General features: G+C 36.5%; 1 long non-coding RNA gene across 3 annotated transcripts in view; it reads left to right on the top strand.

Moving 5' to 3' along the window:
• LOC125326335 overlaps positions 1-26,064 on the top strand; it is a 131,599-nt gene that overhangs the window by 20,815 nt on the left and 84,720 nt on the right. For 2 of the 3 annotated variants that reach the window (XR_007203766.1, XR_007203765.1), the window contains exons 4-7: positions 302-520; positions 15,245-15,379; positions 23,944-24,138; positions 25,369-25,511. This is a non-coding gene — a long non-coding RNA (uncharacterized LOC125326335). The remainder of the gene's footprint in view (positions 1-301; positions 521-15,244; positions 15,380-23,943; positions 24,139-25,368; positions 25,512-26,064) is intronic. The other variant, XR_007203767.1, reaches the window with a different exon arrangement.

Genomic DNA, 26,064 nt, shown 5'->3' with positions numbered 1-26,064 from the left:
TGTCTTACATGACTTAAACACTGTATTATATAGATTTCTTAAGTCCAAATGAAAGAAACATCCTTTTGCCTGTCTCCCTTTGAATCAACTGAGCTATATATGCAGGATTTAGATCTCCAGCATTTCTATAGTATCATACTGGAGATCATATCCTTGCTCCCATGAACCTTTGCAGCCACTGGGTGGAGAACTTGTCTAACAAAATATCTCATTATGACAGAGTGAAAATCAATCCAACTGTACTTTGCTGGCTGGGCAAATTTGTCTAATACAGGTCATATATTAGGCTCTTCTTTTTCAGTGGTCAACGTGGTTCAATTTCCAGCTAGGACATAATTTGCACAATAACCTGAAGTTGAAATTAATACTCAGAAACAAGCTGTACTGGGCTTAAGAAAAATCCATTAAGCTGTCTGCATTAGAGGAAGAAGCTGACCAATGGAGTTGAAGCACATTTGTTATACTGTAAGAAGAAAGTTTCAGACAAATATCACAGGAACCAAGATGACACTCCAATAAGGTAACTTTAGGTTTAATCTCAACTGCAAATAAGAATATTATTATGGTGATTTATTTGTAGTACTATCTTGTATAACGGAATCAAATGAGATCAGAGCCCCACTGTGCTAAACACTCTGCTCTTGCCTCCAGAAAAAAAAAATGTACCTTCCCAGGGAAGTTTGTTTCTTAAGTAGATAAAAGTAAGAATTATTTGGAAGGCCAAAGAACAAAGCAGAGTGACAGAGTGGTCCAAAATAATAGAACTGGTAAGTGACAAAGCTGAGGACAGGATCCAGGTCTCTGAGCTTTGGTCTTGTCTTCTTTATAGAATCATATAATGGTTTGGATTGGAAGTGACCCTAAACGTCATCTAGTTCCCACCCACCTGCTGTGAGCAGGGTCAAGTTTCACTGGACCAGGTTGCTCAAAGCCCCATCCTTCCTGGCCTGGAATGGTTCCAGGGATGGGGCATTCACAACTTCTCTGAACAACCTGTTCCAGTGCCTCACCACCCTCTTAGTGAAGAATTTCATATTATTATCAAATCTAAGCTACGCTCTTTCAGTTTGAAGCCATTCTCCCTTGTCCTGTCTGGCCTTGTATTCTTGTTGCTCACAGGCTCCATGACACTGTGACTTCACCCCGTTTTGTTAAATGAAATCTCAAAATACAGCATGTGGTATTTTCATATCTGATACAATACAGAGATTTCATAAAACAGGGAGAGCTGTGGGGTACTAGTGGACCCTGTTAAGAACCAGATAACCTGAAAATGATTACTTTTTAATATGAGTGATATGAAGCTCTCTGGATGTTAGTTAAAATTATCTCCTTTATATTTCTATCACAAAAATCTTTGTCACAAAAAATACCATAGGGTTGAATAGACTAATTTTTTAATACAGGATATTATATATTTATATACTTTGATTCAGAAAGATGGAAATTATTCCGGGATAGATTGCACCAGCTTTACTCCTGTTTAACAGTAACTTCTGTTGCAAATCATCTCCATGGTAAACAAAGGCAAAGTACCATAGAAAGAATTATGGACCTGGTAATAGTAAAAGCAAAAAACATTGAATGGAGTTTGAACAGTAGCAAATTTCATTATTTAATATAGAAAACTTTAAATGGGTTCATGTGGGTGCCTAAGCAATATGTCTTGAACCCCTTGTATATGTGTATGCTCCAAAAGCAGCATTACCCAATTAACCATTTACTTGCTACCTGTCTTGCTGGACAAAGTTCCTCTTCCCAATGATTATTCAAACAACGAGTTTGTGTAAGCAGCAAATAGACTGAATATTCAAACTATTTTGTGTCTGAATAAACCAACAAAAAAATCCTAATTGGTTCAGATCAAATAAAAGCGTCTCTGTTTTTCCTCATTCAAACCAGAAACTAAATTATTTCATGTTTTGCTAACCAGGATATTTGTATTAGGATAACCAAAGAGAAAAACATAGTTACAGATATGATGTATTGCTGGTGGAAATAATGTTGCCCTTTTACCTAATAGTCCAAGGAGATTAAAATAATTTTCCCAGAAGCTTGAAACCCAAATTCTTCTTTTTTCTGAGAGAAGTATCCTGTGTGTCGTGCTGTATTCACCCATTTAATATGGCATTCTCTCATATGAAAGGTGTTAAAGTTCCCTAATAAGTACTTAAATATTCTTTGATCCTAGTATAAAATATATGTATTTAAAATCCAGTGGCCAGAATACTGACCTGAGCCTCAGGAAAGCTGTTCTCCATTCACCGGCCTGTGAATTAGAATAATTTAGGAAAACTCCTGATAGGGCATTTAGAGCTCTGTCTTCCACCAAATGGATTTAAATTTGGAGTTTCCCCAAGAAACTGGGGTTTGCTGAAAACTGCCAGTAGATGAGGGCCGTCTTGGAGAAGCAAGGCAGAAATAAATCTCTTCCCACTGTCATCCTGATATATTCCCTAAGAGTTCAGGTTATGCAACTATACAGAGGTTCTGTCTGCTAAAAAGGCAGAAAGAGTGGTCATAAACTTTCATTACAGAAAAAAAGAGAATAGGTCTGGATTCAGCCACAGCTGTGTGGCTGAGACTCATGAGTTTAAGCATTCTACCTCATCCTTTTAACCCCACTAACAGAGCAAAAGTTGATTTTCCCATGTTTTCCTTGCTGATCTTAAGTTAGCATATCCTGCCCTTCATGCACAAGGACCTTTATTTTAAGTTTCCTGACTTAAACTAACAAGGAGTAAGAGGAGGGAGGATGCAGGGAGAGCTTTCACTTATGGTCCCCTGAAATAAATTTTGGAGGAATGTACCTTTTTCTGTGGAAAACTATGAGGAAAACATCAAGCTTAGTGTTCAAAGCAGGGCAGTAAGAAGGCTGCCCATATTTGCAAGTACTCACACCTGACTTAGGTGCTGAACCAAAGTTAATGACAAGGGGCCTGTGGCCCCTTAGAAATCTATATATTGTTATTAGCTCCACGGTGGAATGAGATTTTTTTCAGATTGCGTATTGGACTGTGCAGAAGAAAGAAATGTAATCGACTCCTGGCTTTCTGTGCATGTTCAAACACATTCCCCCTTTCCCTCCCCGACGTATAGTTGTCACAGTGTAAACATTCTGCTAAATATTTCCTCCACCTGCTTCAAACAATTAAGGAATCATCTCTTAACAGGAAAAATAAATGTACCAAATGTCACAATGCCTCAGGGGGATCGAAAATGATAAAACAAATGTTGTAACATTCTATTTTGATCCAAAGGTAAACAAAAGAAATGATGTGTGTACGTGTGTATACACATAGATTCACTCTATTGGTCATGTAATCCATCACTGAGGCTGTTGGTTAAGGGATAAATTACAGTTCCAACATATTTTCCAAACATTTAAACCTTTCTCATAAAATTATTTTGAACTGAAAAATATCTCCTGCTCATTCTCAAGCCAGGTCTCGGAAGTGAATTTTCTTGGAAGGTTTCATAAAAAAATATGTTCAGTGGTTTTATTTTCACATAATAACTTTGAAATACATTAGTTGACATTTTCCAGATGCACTTTTGTGCTCAGGAACTCAAAAGAAGCCCTTATTCAGAAGATGGAATAGGTGGCAAAAAAAAGAGGAGAAATTTTTACCTTTAACCCTTCTCATTGTTATATGATAAAAATAATTTTGTTCTAATAGAAACACTCCAATTTTTTTGAAGCATAAATCTGCTAGTTCTTATTGTCTCCTTTTGATAGGGCTAAATTCTGCAAGAAGATGTAGATCAGCTCTTTCTAGTAAAGAATATGTTTTTTCCCCCAGGAAATTAGGTCTAGACTAACTAGGCCTTTCACTGGTGCAGGGCATAGGAAGTGGTTCAAAGAGGAAAGAAATGCCTCACTGTTTTCCCTTCAGAGCTTCCAGGAAGTGATCTTTTGAATTAGAGATGAAACAGGAGATTCGCGGAGAACTCAAGCTCTGGATCGTGTGTGCGGCTGTCTAAGGAATTCAGATTGCTATTTAGAGATTTAGAAATCTCCTGGAGGCCAAAAAAAATGAGGGCTAGTTCTCAGCATTCCTCAGAACCTTGTGCACAAAGGATATTTGTTACTATTCTTTGTCATAATCAACCTGCTCATTTACTAGACACATATAATTCTTTGTGATATTACACTCTTAGCTGTTTAGAGGGGAACCTGTGTATGTTCTTACTGCTTCCTTGGTGCCTGCTTTTGTGTCCAGGCTTCACACTATCAGCTAACCCTGGAATAGAAAGAAATAATCTGTAACAATCTCTGTGTGGACGTCTCAAAATAATCTCAGCATGAAATAACTGAAAAATCATTTGACTTGGAGGCTTCAGATGATTTCTAGATCCATTGTGATTTTGTCAGGCAGCTTAGGATACACTTGAAATAGCTTTGCAAGGGTTAATGCAAGCACTTGAAGCATCTTTTGGAGTATTGACCTGCACCAACCTCCATAATGCTGTGGCTACACTACTGCTCGTGGTCCTAATGTGATAGAAAAAGCTAGCTCAGGGAATTCTATGCTCCAGTGCAGTCTGCGCCCTAGACATGTACTGCCCGCTTCTAAAATAAGTGTAAGAGGAATAGCAGGGATTTTGTGAGGATAAATATATGGATGATTGCAAGATCTACAGTTATGCTGAGCCATAAGCCTTCCTAGACAGAATAGAAGGAGATGCAGTCCTGCAGAGTGGGAGTGTCCAATATCGTTGATGCAGTAGCCTTCCTTTTTGGTGCTGCCCCTGGATAATAGCATTAAGCTGCTGACATTTGAATCAATAACTAGTTATCCCTTTCCAGAAAGGAGATAATTCGATAATGGAAATGACAATGAAAGCAAAGGTGGACTCATCCGGCAAAACTGAAGCATTCTTTTCAGTGGCCTTAGCAGAGTTCGCAAACCTCTTTCCTCAGTCTTCAGAGTTTCTGCTCCTGTTCTCAAAAGACAGTTAGCCTTTTCCTGGGTGCTCTGCTTAAACACTGACAGGACTTTTTAGATGTCAGACTTGATTATCTTATCTGCTCAAAGTATTTTATCAATCTGTCTTATTTTCATGAAGAAGGTAAATAAATTAAAACTTGATAATAGGTAGGCTTCTCTACCAAAGAACTTGTCCCCAGTGCCACATGCTGGACTCTGACACTTAACTATTTTGAATCTGTATGCTTAAGAATGAGATCAAAAAAGGGAAAAATAACCACTGGATTTAAAAGTGTCTAGTCAAAAGTTCATGCACCCCCAGCATTGTCTAGTAATCTCACATTGAAATCAATGAAAGTCTCCCTCTGGCTTCATGTAACTTGTACAGCATCCATATGAATCACATAGTCACTCCTGTGTTTACAGTTTGAGTTAAACATAGGGCCAGGAAGGGACTGTTGACACTGGAAAAAAAAGTGCAAATATTGGTGCAACTGAAGACCTATATCTATTAAAGCCAATTAGAAAGGGGAGCAGAACAATGTTGTGAAAGATTTCATTGTGAACTTTACAATGGTATCATGTTGCAGCAACAGTTAAAGTAATTTTTCTGGGATTGTTGGCACAGCATCAGATTTTTAATACAGAGTGCTAAAGAGGATGGAAAAACTTAAGTGTCTTGATATTTTAGGATGCATTACTACATGCACTTCAGGCCCTTCCTCACAGGTTTGGCTCATTTTTCTGAAGCTTTAAATAGCGAAAAAATGGCTTTCCTATGTTGCCCTGATATTCTATTATATTCTGTTCTTTCTTTCTGGCATGTATGATATAGTGTAATGACATCACATCCATTAAATCCGCCTCTTGATACTTGTTTAAGGTTAACTGAGGCACAGGGATTCTATTGCATGTGTTTGATGCTATTTAAACTGCAGAGCTCTAATTCATAATGCCTTTAAAACAATGAAAGAATAACCAGTAAATGGGTCACTGAAGTTGATACAGGGCTTCTGCACTAACAATACTCTATATTTTATATATGATCAAAACACTTTTCATTTCCTGAACTCTTCATATTGCCAGGGAATACAATCCATACTTAGTTTTCTTTTTTATAAGGGCTGATGATTTGATAATAAGTAAATTAAATTTAATATTAATAAATACCCTTGTTAACTACCTGAGAAGTGACACCTACAGTACTTCTCATCATGAATTTTCTCTTAAGCAGGTGATGAACTGGAATAAACATTCCTTATATATATGTATATATATATACATATATGTACACACACAGAATCATAATCAAGAAATAAAACAATATGAGAAGACTGATTAAGTGTAACACTGTCATAAAATTAACTGCTTTTTTTCCATATCTCTATTTATGGACTAGCCAAACTTGAAAATTGCAACATTGTCCCTGTAACAGGTTCACAAAGAACAAACCAGCTCTTGAATAACATATTTTTAAATATGTTATTACACTTACTAAATCTAATTTGAAAATGTCAGATGGAGGTCATATAATTTATGAGCTTCAGACAGGTAAATGTACTGTGTAAACACTGAGATTGAGATGGTTCCTTTCCAAGCTGTTGTCTTGGAATCTTTTGTACTCGCGTACACATTACTCCCCCAGCCCCAAGCTGGATATGCTCCAGATAAGATTCCTTTTCCTCTTGTGTGCAAGGAAAAAAGGGATAATAACTTTTGACATCTGGAGATGCTGTGTAGTGTTGCCTTTTTGTTTTGTTTCACTTTGGGGGTAGGAGCAGGGTGAGAAAATGAGGTATTTATTTGTGAACTTTTGTTTCTTTAAATTTTTCTTCTTCTTTTTTCCCCCAGAAACTGGCAAGAAAGTAGATTTCTACCAAAATTTTACATGATAACTCTTCATTTCAACTGACTTTTCAGTAAAATTGCAGAATCATTCATTTAAAATTCTTGTCTTACTGAAAAGTAGTCCTAAAAATAATTATTTAATAAAGATCCTTTAATGTCCAGCCTTTTTCTCTTCATGCTTTAACCCTGATTTTATTTTTCTTTTTTTTCTCTCCATTTATTGGCTAAATAAAAATAATAGCCTGCACAATGGGAGTGGAATTAAAATTAAAGATATTATCTATTTTAAAAGAATTTAAAATCCTCCAAAATCATAGGAAAAACATAATTTAATGAAAAATATACAAGTTATTGTTGTGGGTTTTTGTTCCCAGACAGCTTTTTTCTTCAGAAATGGGCATGAATCATGGTAAGGTTTTTAATAGTAGTAATCAGAAGGCTTTGCAACTGAAACCAGTCAAATTATGGCTTCTAAATGTAGACTTTTTTTTGTTAAATGTTTAGTATAGCCATTCGGGGAAACATAATGTTGTTTGCTGCTAACTAGCACAGATTGAAAGTATTTTTCAGTCTCGATGTTGAGTTGTCTAAGAACCTCTGTTTATATTGCATCCTATTTATGCAAGAAAATGAACTTCATTTTGAAGCTAGTATCTTTGAAATAGAGGATAATTTGCACTGCATGGATTCTGTCTGCAATATCAGCTAAGTTTGCAGAGAAAACTAGGGGTAAAAACAGCAATGTTCAAACAATTTCACACAACTATATCTTTATTATATACTGGTAGAATTCTATGGATTAGTGGTGTGACAATTTACTCAAATGTTATACCAGTGTAAGTCCAAATAACTCTTAGTGGAATTATACCTATTAAATCTCTAAATCAAGTGACCAACATGTTTTTTCAGAAATGCCATTTGTGACTGCTTGCTGCTTTTTAATTTCTGCTAAAAATTATAAAACAAGAATCACATTCAAGAAGCTGGTCCTAAAATGCTCTTACAAAAATCTCTCCCTGGTGAACTTCCAGAGAGATTGAACTCCTCTCAGTCCTAGTGAATGAGATTTGCTTTGTGATTTTTGAAACAAACCCTAGTTTGAAGACAAGCTTAGGAAGACATTAACTGATCTAATGTGACATTGTATGTGTTTGAACAATGCTTTTCTCAAGGAGCACAAAACCTACCAGCCTGGGAATGACTATGTACTATATAAAGGCAGACTGCCATGCTTCAGAGTACAATGTGCAGGTATAAACATCAGGTTCACATCTGCCCATCTATAATGACAATGTCATGGAAGTTTGCTGAATGATTTAAAGGTAGAATTTCTGAATGGAAGAGTGGAATCTAAGAAAAGTTCTTGCACTTCAGGGGTGCATGGCTATATAATGAATTATTTTCCTTATTTTACAGAAAGGTTTTACTGTTTTTGCAGAAGATTCTTGCCCATAACACTACAGTATTGCACAATGGAGACTGCTCTTTCTTTCATTTTTCACAGATTTGCAATGGATTTAAGTACAGCAGTATATTAAATAGAGATGGGTTACAAGCTTAGGCAATACCCAGAAAGTTTAACTATTATTAGCATTCTCCTTGGCACAGCTTTCAAATAGACCATCTAAAACTTTCCAAGTATTAGATGACAACTTGACAATTGTCAAGAATGGTTTGGAAGATAGTTGGACTGAAGACGGGCCTAGGAAATAGTTTGTACAACACATGTGGGAGAGAAAAGAGTTAAGCTGTATTATCTTATTAACGAGTAGGTTCTGTACCTTAAGTAATTTGTTGAGCTTATGAATGAATGAAGTTTTAAACCTGTCCTCTAAATCTTTGAAAAATATCCTATCTGTGGGCCATTCTTTCTTTTGCTTGAGATTGCTCCATACATGAGGTTTTCTCTTTTTTCATAGTTCTAAATCTACAGTCATTTACTTCTGAAATTAAGTCTTTGAATAACCATATTTTAGTCAATGCATATTTGCCTGAACAGCATTAAACAGGATTCAATGAATAGACTGTGAAGTCCTTGGGACACAGTTTTTTTCTTATTTTTATGCTTTCACTTTATTGGGTTGATTTTCTAACAATTTCAGCTCATCCCCGAGAATACAGGTGCTCTCTAAGCCTGAAAATACATTCCTCACTATTCACCCTTGCTCTTGAGTATTTCCGATGCAACCAGATTGAAATGTGCTTCTGATATTCTGAGTGTCCTGGCTTCCTAACATTTTTTAAAAGGGTCATTCACTTTACTGAGAGTTTGCAACTGAATGAAAAATTCACTGTATTTGATTTTTGCATTCTCACACGCTAAAAGGAGAATGAAGTACAAAATTATCTTCTTAGAACTTAAAAATTACCATGTCAAGATTGAATTACAGACATGATGAAGAGATGCATCTTATCCAAATGCAACATATATGTGCTAGTTAATATTAGTATGCCAACAAGAAGCCAGGAAGATTTTCAGAAATCCTCAGCATCTAAATCTTGATGATTTTCAAGACAGGGTTATCTCCTGTCTAGTGATATAATGACAAAACATTTTTAAGAGTCGATAGCTCCCCCCGCAATGGGGGCGGGTGGATGAACACATTTGGAAATCTAGTTCACTACTGTACTGGAAGAAAAATGGGAGATCAGACATTTTCAAATGCAGGTGTATTTGTTAGAACCCTGGAATAACACAAACCTGTTTCATTTGTGTATATTTCAAACATCTGTGTTGCAGAAAGATTGTGGTGCTCTCAAAAGGCCAAGTATTACATCCAAAACTACAGGTGAAAAACCATGATTGCATTAGCTATCATCAGTGGTCTCATTTGTCACCAATTATTACTTAACTTCATAAATCTTTGAGGATTTTGCAAGTAAAGCTCATGCAGCTTTGAAACTGGTTTTTTGTTGGGGTTTTTTTGTTGGTTGTTTTTTTTTTAATCTGATTATTCACAGCTTGCTAATTTGTAATTGGACTTTTACAACTCAAAAACCTCCAGATTTTGGAAAAACTAATTTATCTTTTCTTGGTTTAATTGTGGTATTCACACTCAAAACTGTGGAGTGAGATTGCTTCTAGTGGGTTGTATGCAGTGTTCTGGAACTAATAAAATATATTATTGATTGCTTAATGAAAAGCACTGTGTTCATACAAATTTACTGTGGCTGAGGGTGGATACAACAGCTACTTCTTATTCTGTTTGGAGGATCACCTGCCATTTTACTTGGGTGTATTTCTGCATATCAAGTGTGCTTTCAAATTAAGTTATGGTTGCCTACAGGGCACTATGTTGGGTGGCTCCATTAAGGTGCCCTTATACTTTTCCTTCCATGCAGTGCTACCCGTTGCTTTTAATTTAGGTTAAGATCATCAAAATTAATTATGATAGAGTGTATTAAAAGTTGAAATAGCAAATCAAGGAGTTTTATTAAGTGCCCTTTAGATTCCCTTATGTGTTTAGTGGTTTTAGCTTTTTATTTGCTCATCACAGTCTGATTCATCATGATTACTATGAAAAAGATCAGTAAAGCAGAACAAAAATGTCTGACTATGGTGGTAGTAACTACAGGTTTCATTTCCTAGCTGGTTTGATATCCCTACCAGCCAAAATAAATGTATAACTGTTCTAGTAGTGCTGGTGACTACTTGTAGTTGCCCTTTCCCTGTTGAGATGTTTGGTCTGTGCACTTGGCAGCAAAACACTGGCTGTATTTCAGGCACAAGAAAATGCTACTGGTCCCCCTCCATCATCCTAATGGCAAAAATTCCAGTGTCAGTGGTGAACACCAAAAACTATCAGTGCGCTGTGATGAATTTTGTGGTGGTGAATGATCTCCCCCATTATCTGCGAGACATGACACACCGTGCCTGCTGCACTGAGTGCTCAGGGCAGGATCTATTGTGATTTTTTGATGCACAGTTGCTGGGGACAGGCAAACACCTATCCAGTGGATCCGTGGGGTGGTCTTGTTTCTGTACAGTGTTGGTTGCTGTCCCCAGGTGTAGACCTTGTGAGGTTCCCCTAGGCACAAGCTCCTGCTGGAATCCTAACCTACTTGGTACCCAGCTGAATCATTAATCCTGCCATTCTAGTTCACACCTTATACATCTTTAGCTTCCTATGAAAGCAGAGGAAATTTTGTCACACAAATGCTTGAGGTTGCTCAGTCCTCTGCATCTGCTGCATCTCTATCTGTGTCTTACTACCTGACAGCACAAGCTGGAAGGACTCAGGGTGGGATGCATCTGCAATTGGAGAATAAGGTCTGGCATTCATTAGTGGTATTGTGTGTACAAAGCTCCATGCATAAGAGATTGTAATACCCATGGTGAATTCCAGACCTAGTGACATAATTAACAATATAATCTCAGGCAGATAAACCATCTATGAAACTCAGCCTGGAAAAGATCCTTCATGTGGTTCAGCAAGCTATCATGTATTCATTTTTCTTATGTTGTAAAGTCATAGATTTTTAAGTGAAAAGACATTGTAGCCATCTATAATCTCCTTCAGCCTTAACATATCTATCTCCATTACATTAGCCCAGGTAATACATTCAATACATGTACTATACCCACTGATATGTAGATGAACATACTCTTACTAACCATAGTCTGCTTTCAGAGGATTAATAGTTTAATGACCAACAGAATAGCCCAATACCTGTACTTCAACCGTTCCACTGAAATAAAGCACATAACAATCTCTGCTAAACATGACAGTACTCAAACACATGTCCTGAATGGACTCAGGTCAAATCAGCTCCTCATTTCTAGACGTACCTACCGTCAATGTACCAGGTTATCTACGAATTGTACTCCTCAGAGGAAATCACCACTGCATATAAGATCCCATATGCACTAGCTTCAAAACCATTAATTCCCTCTCAACTCATAGCACAACTTGCATCTTTGTATCTCTGGGTCACATATCAAGGCCAACATACTACAAATCAAAGAATGTCATCCATTAATTTATTAAATCAACCATAATTCTTTTGAGGTAAAAGAGGATGACAAAAAGAGTTTCACATGAATGATACAATTCTGGGTATTTGTAATATCCTTTTTTCCAAAATTTAATTCTCAGTGTTTCAAATCCTCCCTTTTCTCTAGCTAAATTTTATTTGGATTCACTTTTGATCATGTTATACCTTTTCCTGTCAGATGAAACTCTTACTGATTATCAGAAATATTATTTTACATATAACGAGCAAGTTATCTCCAGGGCATTTGTCAAATTAACCAAATAGGCTGTGTTTTGTCTGTCTTTCACACAGTGAGGTATATTTTGAAGACTGCATCATTACATCTTTCCAGAACTCCTTCCAATTCCTTGAGATCCTTTTAGAACTACAGATGTTAATTCTGGACACTGAATTCCAGTAATGGTGCCATTAATGGTGCCATTAATGCTGCCTTACCACCTTTATCATGTTCCTGTGCTTGCAAATCAATTAAGGATCATGTTAGCTCACTGAAGGAAATCAGGTTCAACTGCTCATCCACCGTTATAGTCATTTGTTGTCAATCTGGAGACGGAATCATTGCTCTCTACAGTAGCTTTTCTCATCATACAAATAGTCCTTGTTTCTAGATAGAAGTCCTTGCACTTGGCTGCAATAAAACCTATCTTTAGATCTGAACTGACCTCTGCAAGCGATCCGAGTCACTCTGTACAACTGACCTGTTCTCTCTATTATTTACCATTCCACCAATAGGTCACATCCAGTTCTCTGATTAATTGAAAGTAAAAGGAAATAGATTTTTTTTTTGGTATAAATTAGTTTAATGCATGAGGCCGTGACCCAAAGCCCATTAGACTCACTAAAAGAATTTCTATTGAATTTGGGTAGCTTTAGGTTCTGAGTCAGTTGTAATTTTGCTGTTTTAGAAATTGTTCTGATTCCAGGATAGAGTAGAATATATTACAGGCCTTCCTGACAGCTATAGAATTGATTTTTCTTAGCTTGGTATTTTTAAATTTTTTGGGGGTTTTGTTTTTGTTTGGTTGGTGTTTTTTTTTTTTAATTACTTTATTTTATTTTATTTTATTTTATTTTGCCAGCAAATAACAGCTGAACAATCCAGGCAGGATGGGACCAAAAGCTGGTTTCAGAGACCACACTAGACTTAAAAATTATTTTCAATAGCTTAAGAAGCTAATAGTCTATGCATCAGTTTCTAGAATTATCCATATGCATGGTCTTAATATGTTCCATATTTTCTTAAAATGTAAATCTGTTTGTTCAATTATTTTTCCTCAGCTAGTGTTGCCTGATTTGATTATCTTGAGTCAAAATTCAGGCAGGTTGTCAATTTTGTGGGAAACTACAAAATTTCAGATTTTCATTCAAATATGGGACATGCTTTTTAAAACACTGAATAATATTCTTTCATATTTTATAATCTTAAAATATTGAATACTGCAAGTTGTCCTTGTTTCAAGCATTTCTAGAAATATAATCAATAATCCATAATAGATGGAAAATCTTTTGATAAAGAAAAGAATAAAAATTTTCGTTCAACTTGTTTCCTGAACCTCAGTTTGTGATAGGAAGCGGAAGGCATTTTATTTGAATCTGTCTTGCCTATATGAGTTGCAAACTAATATTTTTTAATGACTGTTTCTTAGTGTTTTTATAGGTAACATCTAGTGTAGTAAGTTCCTGATGTCAGTTTAGATTAAAGCACCAAGAAAATAATAATAATTCTTCAATCAAAAGTAAGCTGTTACAGAAACATGAAGGGGTTACTTTCAGGTGAACATTCTCCAGCATTGGCTTGAAGCCATCTTCAGCAGTCAACTACAGAAAGATTTATTGGTCAGATGACTTTCATATGTACAACACAAATTAAAATCCCAGTCATGGGAATTTGTTTAACAGTAAAACCCCAGTCCATGTAAACATCTATATTGTTGTGGAGGAAACCTTGTATCTATGTGAACTTAAGAACTGTAGCAACCTGCCCCAGGCCACAAGATATCCCCCCGTTTTTTTCCTAAAATCATAAGTAGGGTGTTCAAAAAGCCTTTAGTATGTTCTTTTACTGATATTAAACACAGTACCTACAATTTTCTCCCTCCCTGGGGCTAGAGACAGAAATTTTCTTGCTAGTTGTTGCCTATGTGCTTTGGCACATTTAGGCTGTATCCTTCAATATCAAAGTAGTTGAGTAAGCTAATTATACTGATCCTAAAAGATTCAGTGCCTGTAGGCTTTCTTCAGTGCATTGTGTATTTATATCAGAAATGAAGCTTGTCTTGTCTGCTTGCTGTGCTGTGCATGGGTTCTTAACCTCCTGCTAAGATCCCAGCTATTGATTTGGGTTGGCTCTCTCTGTAGGTGCCTGGCATGGTGCCTTATTCTCACAAAGCAGTAAATACCTACTTCTGAAAATTGGGACTTTTGCTGGTACTTTTAGATGGCCACCAGAAGGACAGCTTTACTGGTTGACTGAGAGTGCTGCCTTAATATAGAGACCTAAAATCTGGAAATTGCTGATGACATGGAGTAACTTGAGCAATGGCAGTAGATGTTCTGCTCTTTGCTGAAAACTGGGTGAAAAGCACCCTGACATGCAGTTGATAGCTTGCTGGCAGTGGATTTTACTGAAACTTCCTATGTTCTTTTCCTCGAATGGTTTTAAATTTTTTCCAGAAAGATTTACATATCAAGAGATAACTAAGTTTTGCACAGGGTCTTCTATAATAAATTCAGTACGTACGTATCACTGTGTAAGCTCTTTTTCTATTGCACTGATAACTTGCAGCCAGCAGTTAAACTTTTTTTTACATTCCCCAAGTCAGCTATGGAGATACAAATGGAGAGAGGAGGGGAGAGAGAATGACTTTGGTTTTTTTTTTTTTTCTGTGTTTTTTTGATAATGTTTATATGTAAGAAAGGGGTAGTCACAACTCTAGTGACAACATGGGGTACTGTTCAAAAGCTTCCCTGGGCAGTTTCAACAGGTGAAGTGTCATGGCAGAAATAGCCAGCAAGGCAATAAAACTGAGGAAGGAAAACCAGGCAGATTGTCAGAAATGTGTTCCTGGCTGAGTGACAGAGACCCACTCCAACAAGCATACAAACATGTGCATAACTACTTGTGTGAACAGCGTTGCTGAAATTAAGGGAAGGAAAGATCTAAAAAGGAAGGATATTACCACAAGCATTTTTTTTCAGGCTTTCAGCCTTCAGTGTATGGAATAGTTTGGCTTTTACTGCTCAGCTTTACAAAACACTTCAAAAAGTATTGATGTAGCAGAGGGAGGAATGTGAGTAATCGAGCAATATAGACTCTTACAGCTCACATTTGTATGACTCATAATATTCAGGCTATGAAAAGTAGGACAAGCTTTAATGCAAGGAATAATGCAAAAATTTGTGTCAGTTTATTTTTTACATCAATAACTTTAAATGACAAAAGATTTCCCTGTTCTCTTCTATATTTTAAGAAGAAAAAGTAATTCACAGCTCCACCTTCACTGCTCTGCTTAGCGAAGACCAAGGACAAACGTCAGGAAAACCTGGAGTGTTTTGCTGCAGGTTGGGAGTAGCCACTAGGAGGGGCTGACTGCCTTGAAGAGAAGGTAGGGAATTGATTTACTAAGAATTCCAATTAAAAACGCTAATAAAATAAGTTCAGTACTAAAAGTAGTGCTAAGCTAAGATAAAGTTGAAGTATTTATATATTATTTACAATGGTTACATAATAACTTGTGGGATAAATGCTCTGTTTTATACTAATGTACTTCGAGGCGGCAAAAACATTCACAGGCCCGATTTCAAAACAAAACTCAGAACACTGCTCTCTCCTATAAGATAAGATTTGATTCATGTCAGTTCTTAGAAATAAATGTCTTGTATTATATGCACCATTGTAGGACACAGATAAAATAGCTGATTGAATAATGAAAAAGAAAAGGTCTCTGTTCTGCCTGTGGTTCAAAGTCAGTGTATATAAAGCCAGGTGGCCTTGTTCATAAGCATGGCTCTTGGACAAAACAGCATCTGTTTTTCTATAACAGCCTTTTTTGCTGCATTATAATCTCTTTGTATATTTAATACCATAAATAAAACACTGGCATAGAAGAGAACTATAAATAAAACACTGGCATCGAGGGGATATGACAAAAGTGATCTCTCAACTTGTTTCTTAATATCAGTGCCATAGTTAAAAGAAAAGTCTGTTCAGTGCCATACTGGAAGGGATGAGGAAACAACTGCTGCATTCCCTCCAGCCCCCATACTGGCAAGCAAAAATAGTAATGCTGGGAAAGTTACAAATGGGATTGTTCAGAGTTATTCCTTTTGATTGAGGCTTCCTTTTTCTCCACCTTCACATAGAACTTACTGCTCATGAAAGATGCCAGAGAGATGATGCTGACCTCCTATTAAGAGATATTTTGGAAAAGGTTGCATATTCCAACCAGAGATCAAGCACCATGACAAACATATGGGGTATTGGTCTTCTACCCTAATTTACAAGACAGTGAGCGAAAACTTGTGTTTGGTCTGTAACTATGATCACTGATATTTTGTCTGACAAAGGACAATTCAGGGAAAATGTGTCTTGGACATAATGTTTTTTCTTGTTTAAAAAATGAAGGAGAAAATTTCATTTAGAAAGGTAAATATTAAATATAAACTTTCTTTAATTTAATGAGAGTCTTGAAATCAAAAATATTGCAGCTGCCAAACCATAGCCCAATACATTTGGTGAAACAAGGTTTAGTTTAGAGATCTGGGAAAGTAAGAAAGGAAAGAAGAGAATCCTCGGTTCTCTAAAGGCAAGTTTCAGTGAGAATGGCAATGATCAGTATGAAAAATGGGCTAAGAATATTCTTATTTGGGTGGAGGATGGTAATGATCAGGGTGAAAAGGGACAACATGAGCTGACCATCTGTATTGGACAAAAAGATATATTTTTTTTCCATATTCAAAAGTACACTGCTGTGAGTAGGAATCTTTTTCACACTGATGTAATTAGTATCAGCACAAGAAACCTGTCTCCTGTTTCTCTATAAGCAAGGGAAAAAACCCAACAGTAATGACAATGTAAGAGAATGGTTCCAAAGCAGCCCTTTGGTCTGTGAGGAGGCAAATTGAATACTGTTTTTAAACAGGAAAGATGTCTGCTTCTACTGAGTTCATACAGAAGGTGGTCCTCTGCCTGTCACAGGTTGCCCTGTGACTTCAGTGCTGCCTTCATGGTAGGGTGAGGAAGGCTGGAAACTACTGATTTTCACAGAGGCAAGTTCTTGATTTGCAGGGAAGAAACAACTCCTGCTGTCAGAAAATTCAGTGTATCAATGTAACAAGGGTCTAGACTTCACAAAATGGCCAGTATCTGCATTCAGAACTTTGTGGGAGCTACTTTGAGGCAGCCTGTTACTTCTGAGGAGAGAAATAACACCCAAAACCCATATGGGAACTGGCAGCTCCTGCTTCATTGTCAGCTCAGCTTTGGGGCTGCCTCTCACAAAAACGTCTTTCTGTGCCCAGACCTTGCCAAACTCGGGGTCAATCTAGGGCAATATTCTTCCACACTGAAAATTTAGATACACGGTCTCACAGTACCTATTAAATTAGGATGTTAGAGGAGCTGATATGTGGGATATAGCTGCCACCACTTTGCTGGACCTTCTAAATGTGAAGGTCATTACTCAGGACCTTCTCACTCATACTAAGGTTCAGGGTCCACATAGTGTAGCTGCCTCTTGCAGATACATTTCTTTTGCTGCAAGAGATTCCTAATCCTAGTGAGCTAGAAATGCAACAGGAGGTGGCAGCTATGTAGAACTGCTTGTGAGTGGCAAAGGGTCTTAAAACCCTTCATAATACTAATTAGGTCCTAATTAGTTTACTCAGATATTCCAAATTCCTTCACCACTGGTGATATTGGGAAGCTCAAAGAAAAAGAATGATGATACAGCATGCTATCCTATATCAGCTATTTCACCTACATACTCCAGCTGTCTGAAAGAGTTCTTTATACAGACCCTCAAATAGAAAATCAAAGACAGAAGTCAAGTGTCCAGGCTAAACATTTTGAGAGGAGAAAAGAAGATTGTTCAGTCCTACATAGTGGGACCATATATTCATGTTAAGTTTATTAAACAAAGAGACACATTATGAGCGAAAGTGATGGCTGTCTTACTAGCAAAATAACTCTTTCATTGTGACATCTGAGAGGATGTGTCATTGGTATAAATTGATGCCTGAGAATATACCTACCACTGGGCCCACTAGCTTCCCACCTACTCTGTCATCTGGTCTGGTGCAGAGATAGAGATTTAAGATACTTAAACATAGGTTTAAAGTGCCATTTTATCTCTCCCGTATGTTAGACCTTGAGTTGTATCTGCCATTATTGTGGGGAAGTATCAAAAGTCCTAGATTGTCTAAAATGCTATTTAGCCTCTGTGGAGTCTCCCCTATTAGAAACCCAGTAAAGTGCTTTCTTGGACCAAGTGGTTATTTGTTGGCAAGTGAATATCAATGATTTCAGCTGTGATGGCTGAATAGTTGCCATCTCTGGTTGCCACCACAGGCAATCTGGTATACCCAAAAATAGCTTGGACACCTCAATTACCCGTGGCCAAAGTCACTTGGCTTATAGATCATTAGCAGCTTGTGTTAAGCAGCAAGGCTTTGCAAGAAGCTGCTGGGAGATGGGTGTGCATTGTTCTTCACTGGTATGCAACCTTAGTAGCTGCCTTCAGGACTTCTATCTGTACCTGGATGGTGTCCTGTTAAAAAGATTGTTTCTCAACTCATTGTGACAATTTTCCTTGCACAGAGACCACCTGTTTAATATTGTTTTGAATGAACTGTAATTGGAACTTGACAGAATATTAGAGTATAAAAAGTCTCCATCAAAAAGAGAAAGTTGTTCTTTTGGTCTAAGTTTGCTGGGCTTCTTAATATGGATCCGCTTGCTCTTGACAGCAAAGATCCTTCACACTAACACAAAAACCTGAATAAAATCAGAGATTAGTAGCTGTAACAGAAACATGACAACTCTTCATTCCTCCTTGAGTGAGATTTAGTGTTTAAAATGCAGTTGACCTAATTTTGCTTGGAAAATCTCTTATTCTTTTTATCTATGTTTTCATGAAAAAGTTTTTTTCAAAATAAGTCTTTCCCATCCTGGTATAGGAACTTTTCTTTCATCTTCCCATTCCTTTCTGTGAGGGTGCCATGTAACTTGACAAGCTCATTCTGCTAAACCCTTTCACTTTTATTCCACTATGGAAAATAACGTGGCTGGGATAAAATCGGGGAATAAACTGTGCTAAATTCCAGTGCCAAGTCAAAATGCATGGTTTTCATTCAAACATCAAATGCATAGTTTCCACTGTGATAAAACCTTCATTTTGCATCTGTTCATACCTGTATAGACAAAAAAATGTTAATTGTAGATATCCACAATTTAAAACATTTTTGAATTATGAACTTTTATTTAAAATAATACTTCAAAAAATGTAATCTTGCTTGTGTGAAAGTTTCATATTACGGTTAATGAGTCCAAGTTCTTTGTGGCCTTACATAAGACTCTACTGATTTCAGTGGAGGCTGAAGTACTGCCCCATAAGTACTAGCAATACGAATCCTAAACACTGTTTAGCTTCTTAACTTTAGAATTTTAAAATCTCTTTGAATAAATTCACCAGGCAAGCACATAAAGCTGATGATTTGATAGACTGGGAGGTGCCAACCTTCTCTGAAAATGATCCCTGGTGTTGCAGCCACTATTATACATGAGAAGAGATCTTTTAAGAAGCTGGGTAAACTTGATGCATCCAAAATCATTAAACACCTGTTCCATTAATGACATGGAATTTGTCCTGTGTACACTTGCAGCAGATTCCATCTGACAGCTTATCTGAGAAAATTGGGCCTAAAAAGGAGGGCAGAGGTCCTCAGCTAATGAGCAAGTGGAGGTTCTGATCTATTAGGTTAGATAGAAACTACCCTGTCTTTGAGTCTTAAAATATGACTGGGGCTTTGGCCTTGTTTTAAAACATTTATGAATCGCTGCCTTAATCCTGCAGGACTATTCAACTGAAATCAGTGGAACTATTCACAGGAGTAAAAGATGTACTATTGGGCCACAGCAGTGCGTTCCCCATGACATCATTAAGTCATTCTCCACCTCTCAGCCTTTCTTCCTCAGCATGCTGGCTCATCATTCAGGGAGGGTGTGTTAGTCTTGCTTAGCCCTCGCTTAATTTGAAAGAAATGTGCCAAGTGAAGATCGATTCTTTATAGCAGGAATTCATGACTAATAGAAAAGCCACCTTTTTTTTCCTAACAAAAACTTCTTTTCTAGATAAAGTCATAGCACAACATGCTTCACATGCTTAGGTGAATCTTTTTTGCCAGGAATGTCAATATTATAAAGTTTATGAATTCCATTTCTCTAAAATATAAATGAAAATGACTGTGAAGATTATTATTATTATGGGAAAGCAGGTACGTTCAGAAAAAAAACCTCAGTAAAGTATATTTTGCAGACTTCAATAACCATGTAAAAAACCCCAAAAAACAGTGAATTAAAACTGCAGAAAAGTTTGAATGTGTGAAATAGCTACTAACAGAATTGGGGCGCTGTGTTGCAGTGATGTCATCCTGGAGCTGCACTGTTCCTCTATTTTGTTCTCTGTGTTTTGACTCATTTCAAAATGTGTGTTGACCCCGAGAAAACCTTGCTAAAATCTCACAGGCACTTATCTCCACTTAATCTCTCAGCAGCACAGCCACCAAAACAGTAGGTATTTATGTTTTGCATTTATGTGACTGCCAGAATTTTGTGCTAACAGTTTTTAGAATGAGACTTGGTGATTTATCATCTGGTACTCAGTGAGGTGGTTGAGGTATGGTATACTTGGGATATCATTACACTTTAAAGTTATCAGTATTTCAGGGGGAGGAATGTAAAGAGGCAAATGGACTGAGGCTGTAAGTGTTATCACTGACAGAGTGGTGGCAGGCCCACAGTAACGAAAGGCTCCAAAAGTACAAGCTGAACTGAAGACACAATGTGGTTAAAAAGGCCTTTACAGACATCTCTTTCCTGAGTCAGGACAGGAGGACTGATGTGAAGGATAGTGTTTGGTAGGTCACATGCAACTCCTTTCCCATTGCTAAACATGCTTGGACCTCCACTGGTTACACTGTTACACTGAGCCCCTCCGTTAGGGAAGAACATGAGATATTACAGATATTACAGGTAGCAGATATTCCCATATGAAATGACAGTATTATGTTCTGTAATTATTTTAAAGACCAGATGTAAACAAATGCAGCATTTTTTTTCTCCCTTGTGGATTCTCATGGATTTTTGTGTTGTATATATAGCCCTGCACAAAAAGTAACCATTCAGCTGCATTATCTTCCATTACCAGCATTGTTTTTCAAGACACTCTTGTTTGGGTGAGCATTCTTTGCCTTTAATCTAAGACTTAGTTGGTGCAAGAAATATCTGGCTGGAAGAACGATGCCGACAGTTTCCTAACAGGAGTACAGTTTCCATCTCCAGAAAGCATTTTATCTGTACAGTTCATGTTAATATAATAGGTAAACCACAAACAGTATACCATGTTTTGTCAGTGTAATCATCTAATTAGGGTGTTTGCTACATAAAAAATGTTACAGGTCCAAACTGGAAGTTTTAACTGTTGTCCTAGCTCCTAGCTTAACAGAATTATTTACTGCTGGTCTGCTTTTTATGATTAATATATACCATGTTGATTTGGTGTGTTAAAGGTAAGCAACATGGCACTAGCTCCTGGTTCCCTTGGATGGCACATGATAAAGACTAGCCCACCTTACAAATGTGTACTCAGGGAAAATAAAAATAGCCAATGTACTGACAAAATATTTTATTTTCTATTGCACAGCTTGAATTCTTTCCCGTTTAATGTGTGACAAAACAAATCCTATTTTGTGGCTTCTAAGTCCAAGAAGTGCAAATTCTGTTTTCACTTAGTTTATTAAACAGCTCTGGTTTTACAGAGTAAGAGAGTATTATTTCAGCTTGTGCTATTTTAGCTGACTCTATAAAAAGAACTACGCATTTTTTATCTTGTCATCTTTACCAAAGTGTAGAATTTTTGTTCAATCCTAGATCATATGGACCCTCTTTTCTGAACCTGCTGACTGACATCAACGGCAGCCTTGCTAAGGCAAAGTAAATGTCATGAAATATTTTGTTCTACCGCAGACACTGGCAAATAATTGGCATCTGTTTTCTGTTGTCTAGCTGCCATTCTGTTTTCTAAAACAGAAACTTCCATTTCTCATCTAATTCCTTGATTAATTCAGTCTCTTACGGGACTGAAAAAATTGCACGAAAAAAAAATGAAATATTTTGTTAGAGGAAACCTAAATAGTTTCATAGTGATTTCCATGTAATTAATTATCCAAACTGGTTGGAATTTCTTAAAATAAACCAAATAAAAACTCGAGAATGTTTATCTTGACAAATGGAAAATTCTTCAGCTGAGTAATATAATTATTTCTGTGTTTGTCTGGATATTTTTGATAGATTCTATTGTAATTCAGTCACTTTTATCATCAAGTTTACTGTTTTACCAAAATACAGCATAATTTCTGTGTACACAGTAGGAGATTTTTCAATTGTATTCAACTATTGGCTAACAGGATATAAAATACTTATCAAAATACCTATTCAACTCCTTATTACTAAAGCTTTAAAGCAGATAAAACAGCACTCTGACTTCAGGAATTCTTTTGGCTAAGCATATGACATTAACACTCATTAATATGCTTTCAAATATGTTGGCAGAGTGGTAATAAAATTAACACATTCTAATTTTTATATGGAAACTAAGCCAAAGTGCATTTGATCTTATGACTACTTAGCAGTGTGCATGATACTTAAAATATCAACATAAATGCTGAATAAAAATATTATCTCTTTATTAAGTGAAGACATGGTTGCATCTTATGTACTAAACTGATATTGTTCAGCTGCATAAGAAAAATGTGTGATGAAAGACTAACAGTCAGCAGGATAAGAGAAAAGATCAGCTTTTTTTTTTTACACCTAAGTGTTTCCACTGTTTATCTTAAAACACCAAATAACACACAGAAAGTTAATTTCAGTTTTTATATTTACTGTTTGCCACATAGGTAAAGTCTCAATAGTCATTGAATTTTATGGGCAATATTTACCTAGAATAATGCAAAAATCAGATACATTTTCTGCATTATTTTGAAACAGACCATCATACTTACATTAACAGTGGAATCTCTTCACAGCACACTTTTCAGTAAAATTCAAATTCTTGAATTTCTAAGCTACATTTTTACAAAATAATTGATAAATTTAATCACTGCTATGAAATGAAGATACAGTTTTAGGTGCAACTCTTTGTTTATTTATAAGCAATATAAATTAAATATATAGATATTTTGAAGATAAAAATATGTATATATACATGGATATTTGCTTCCAGTGTCCTGAATCTGGAAGATTGTTTATATGGCATAAGCTAAATTTTTTTGTGGAATCATTGTCCTTTCATGTATAGTATATGTGAGACATTTCTCTCTCGGTCCTATCCCATGGCTTGTGTGAATTACTGGGGTTTTTTACTGTCTAGTGCCTAGCAGATTTAGAACCCAAATCTCTGCAGATCTTTATCAGATACTTTACCACATAATTGTGGTCTAAGGCAGTGACACGTGCCAAATAAATTTTTGGTGAAATACTCTCCATTATAATTTCAAATCTTCTAATATCAGAACATGGACTACAGTGTTTCAAACTGATTTGATATTTTTAGAAATTTTCATGTGTTTTGCTATTCTGATTGAACATAAGAAGAATAGAGAAGGAAACTAAAACAAATTTGTTCTGAAGGAAGAACAAATGCTTGTGGTTTTTATAGAAATTTTTGAATATATTATGACTCACTGTGTATGACATCTGAAAAAGAGTTGGTCTATATTTTTTTTCAACTTTAAAAACTGATCTACTAAAAAAATATTTTATGACCTTTTAACATTCATGGCTGTAGCACCACTGCCACTGTGACAGTGATATCCTACTGTGATTTACAGCAAACAGTTTTTGAACTCTTATCAAAGCATAAACATATTGCTGCCAGTCTCTCTATCATAGAAACAGGTACAATGAAGCATTGTCCAGGTGTGGGGCCCCCACATAAGAAGGATGTGGATCTAATGAAGATGATGAGAAGACTGAAGCACCACTCCTATGAAGACAGTCTGAGAGAGTTGAAGTTGTTCAGCCTGGTGAAGAGAAAGGTCTGGCACCTTCCAATGCCTAAAGGGGGTCTACAAGAAAGTTGGAGAGGTACTTATTACATGTACTTGTAGGACAAGGGGTAATGGCTTTAAACTGAAGAAGGGCAAGTTTAGATTAGACATAAGGAAGAAATTCTTCACTATGAGGATGGCGAAGCACCAGAACAGGTTGCCCAGAGAAGTGGTGGATGCCCCATCCCTAGAAGTGTTCAAGGACAGGCTACATGGGACTTTGAGCCACCTGGTCTAGTGGAACATGTCCCTGCCGATGGCAGGAAGGTTGGAATTAATGATCTTTAAGGTCCCTTCCAACCAGAGCCATTCTGTGATTCTATGACCATTAAAAAGCTTAGCCTGTAGTAGAATCTTACTCTGTGTGAATGCTCTGGCCAATTGAAGTTTGCACATTCACATTTTCCTATGAAGTGCAAATCATGCAATGAAACTTTGCTATGCTATGACACTAATTATTAAGCTGCAGTATACATTTAAAGAGGTACAGTGGCATAACATAATTCAGTGAAAAGGCAGAAGGTTCTCATGTTTCTTCTAGTTTAATATAGTAGAACTGGTTGTAATGAATTTTGGGGTGTTGTCGCCTAAATTTTTTTTGTAAACAATTTTAGGAACATTATTTTCATAATACAGAACCTAAATTTCTTGAACTTATTTTGTTGTAATGCTATTAAGATGTACTTTGCAGTTCTAGCATTTTTTCCCCACTGAAGATATTGTAGTCCTACAGTATCTAAGAAATTAATACCCCTAAAAACTCCTTTTTTGAATGAACTCAGTGAAACTTTTATATAGCATGGTCTATACACCATATAGCATGGTTTTAGAAAGTGCTGTTTATTCATCTACCTGCCCTCCTCTGAGGATGGTGACGTCTAAATCCCTTGTAAGGTTTATGGTTTTATTTCTTCCTTAGCAGTAGGTTTATGTGTGGCTCCTATGAAATAGTAAAATCATCAGGATCAAGAACTAGAATTTTCATAAGAAGTGTGCAATTATGAGGAAATATATCATCAACACTGAAATAGTTCAAGACAAAGAATATTTGGTGATTTTGAGAAATCCGGAAAGAAAAGGATTCTGCAATTTCACTCCCCAAAATTGAAGTGATGGGTTTTATTTTTGAGGTTTCTCTGCTTCATTTTAGTTGTTTTGACTCATTATTTTATTGTTTTACATGTTACTATTTCCTTCTACCACCTGAAATGACTGATTTCTGCCCCCAGGTAAATTGCTTCCTTTTCTGATGTCTTTTTTTTTGTAGATCAGAGTTCCAATATGGCCATGTTCTTGAAAGGGAAGCACCTAATACACAGCTCATTTATCAAGGCAAAAGTGTTTAACTATGACCCTAAGCACATGCTGCTGCTTGTTAGTTTAACTGAAGCTACACAAACATGATAAAAGGTAACTGACCTTTATTCTGTTCTCTAGGTATCTGTTTGATGATGGTCTCACTTTGTCCAGAGGTTTAACAAGTGTTTACTTTTTAACTAACTCTCTGATTACATGATCCTCTTTTCCCTGACTCTCTTCCTTCATCATATGATACAGCTTTTTCTCAAGTCTCTGACATTTCAAGTGAGGGTCACTATATTTATACAGTGCCAAGAACTAGGAACAGTCTTATGGGCTGAGTGTGCTTTTCCCCATTGTTCTGCAAATTAGTCAACGTGAAACCAAATAGTGATAATGTGTTGTTATGATTAAGGTTAATAAGCTACTGATTATCGCCATAGACTACAGTTCCAGACACATTATTTAAATGGAATGCTTTTTGAACAAGTTGATAAAAGATCCAAATTTCCCCCTGTTGTGATAAAAGATGTTCTAAGTCTTTAGAGAGATAGGGAAGCATTACACAACAGGAACAGTTTACTCTGTCCAATACATTACTGATTTGTCTTACGGTGACAATAGCACACTACAACTCCAGAAAACATTGTCTGCTAACGAAAGG

Source organism: Corvus hawaiiensis, chromosome 1 (genome assembly GCF_020740725.1).
Source record: "Corvus hawaiiensis isolate bCorHaw1 chromosome 1, bCorHaw1.pri.cur, whole genome shotgun sequence".
Lineage (NCBI taxonomy): Eukaryota > Metazoa > Chordata > Aves > Passeriformes > Corvidae > Corvus > Corvus hawaiiensis.
The sequence above is the reverse complement of the archived record's forward strand: the minus strand, read 5'-3'. Positions and strand labels throughout refer to the sequence as shown.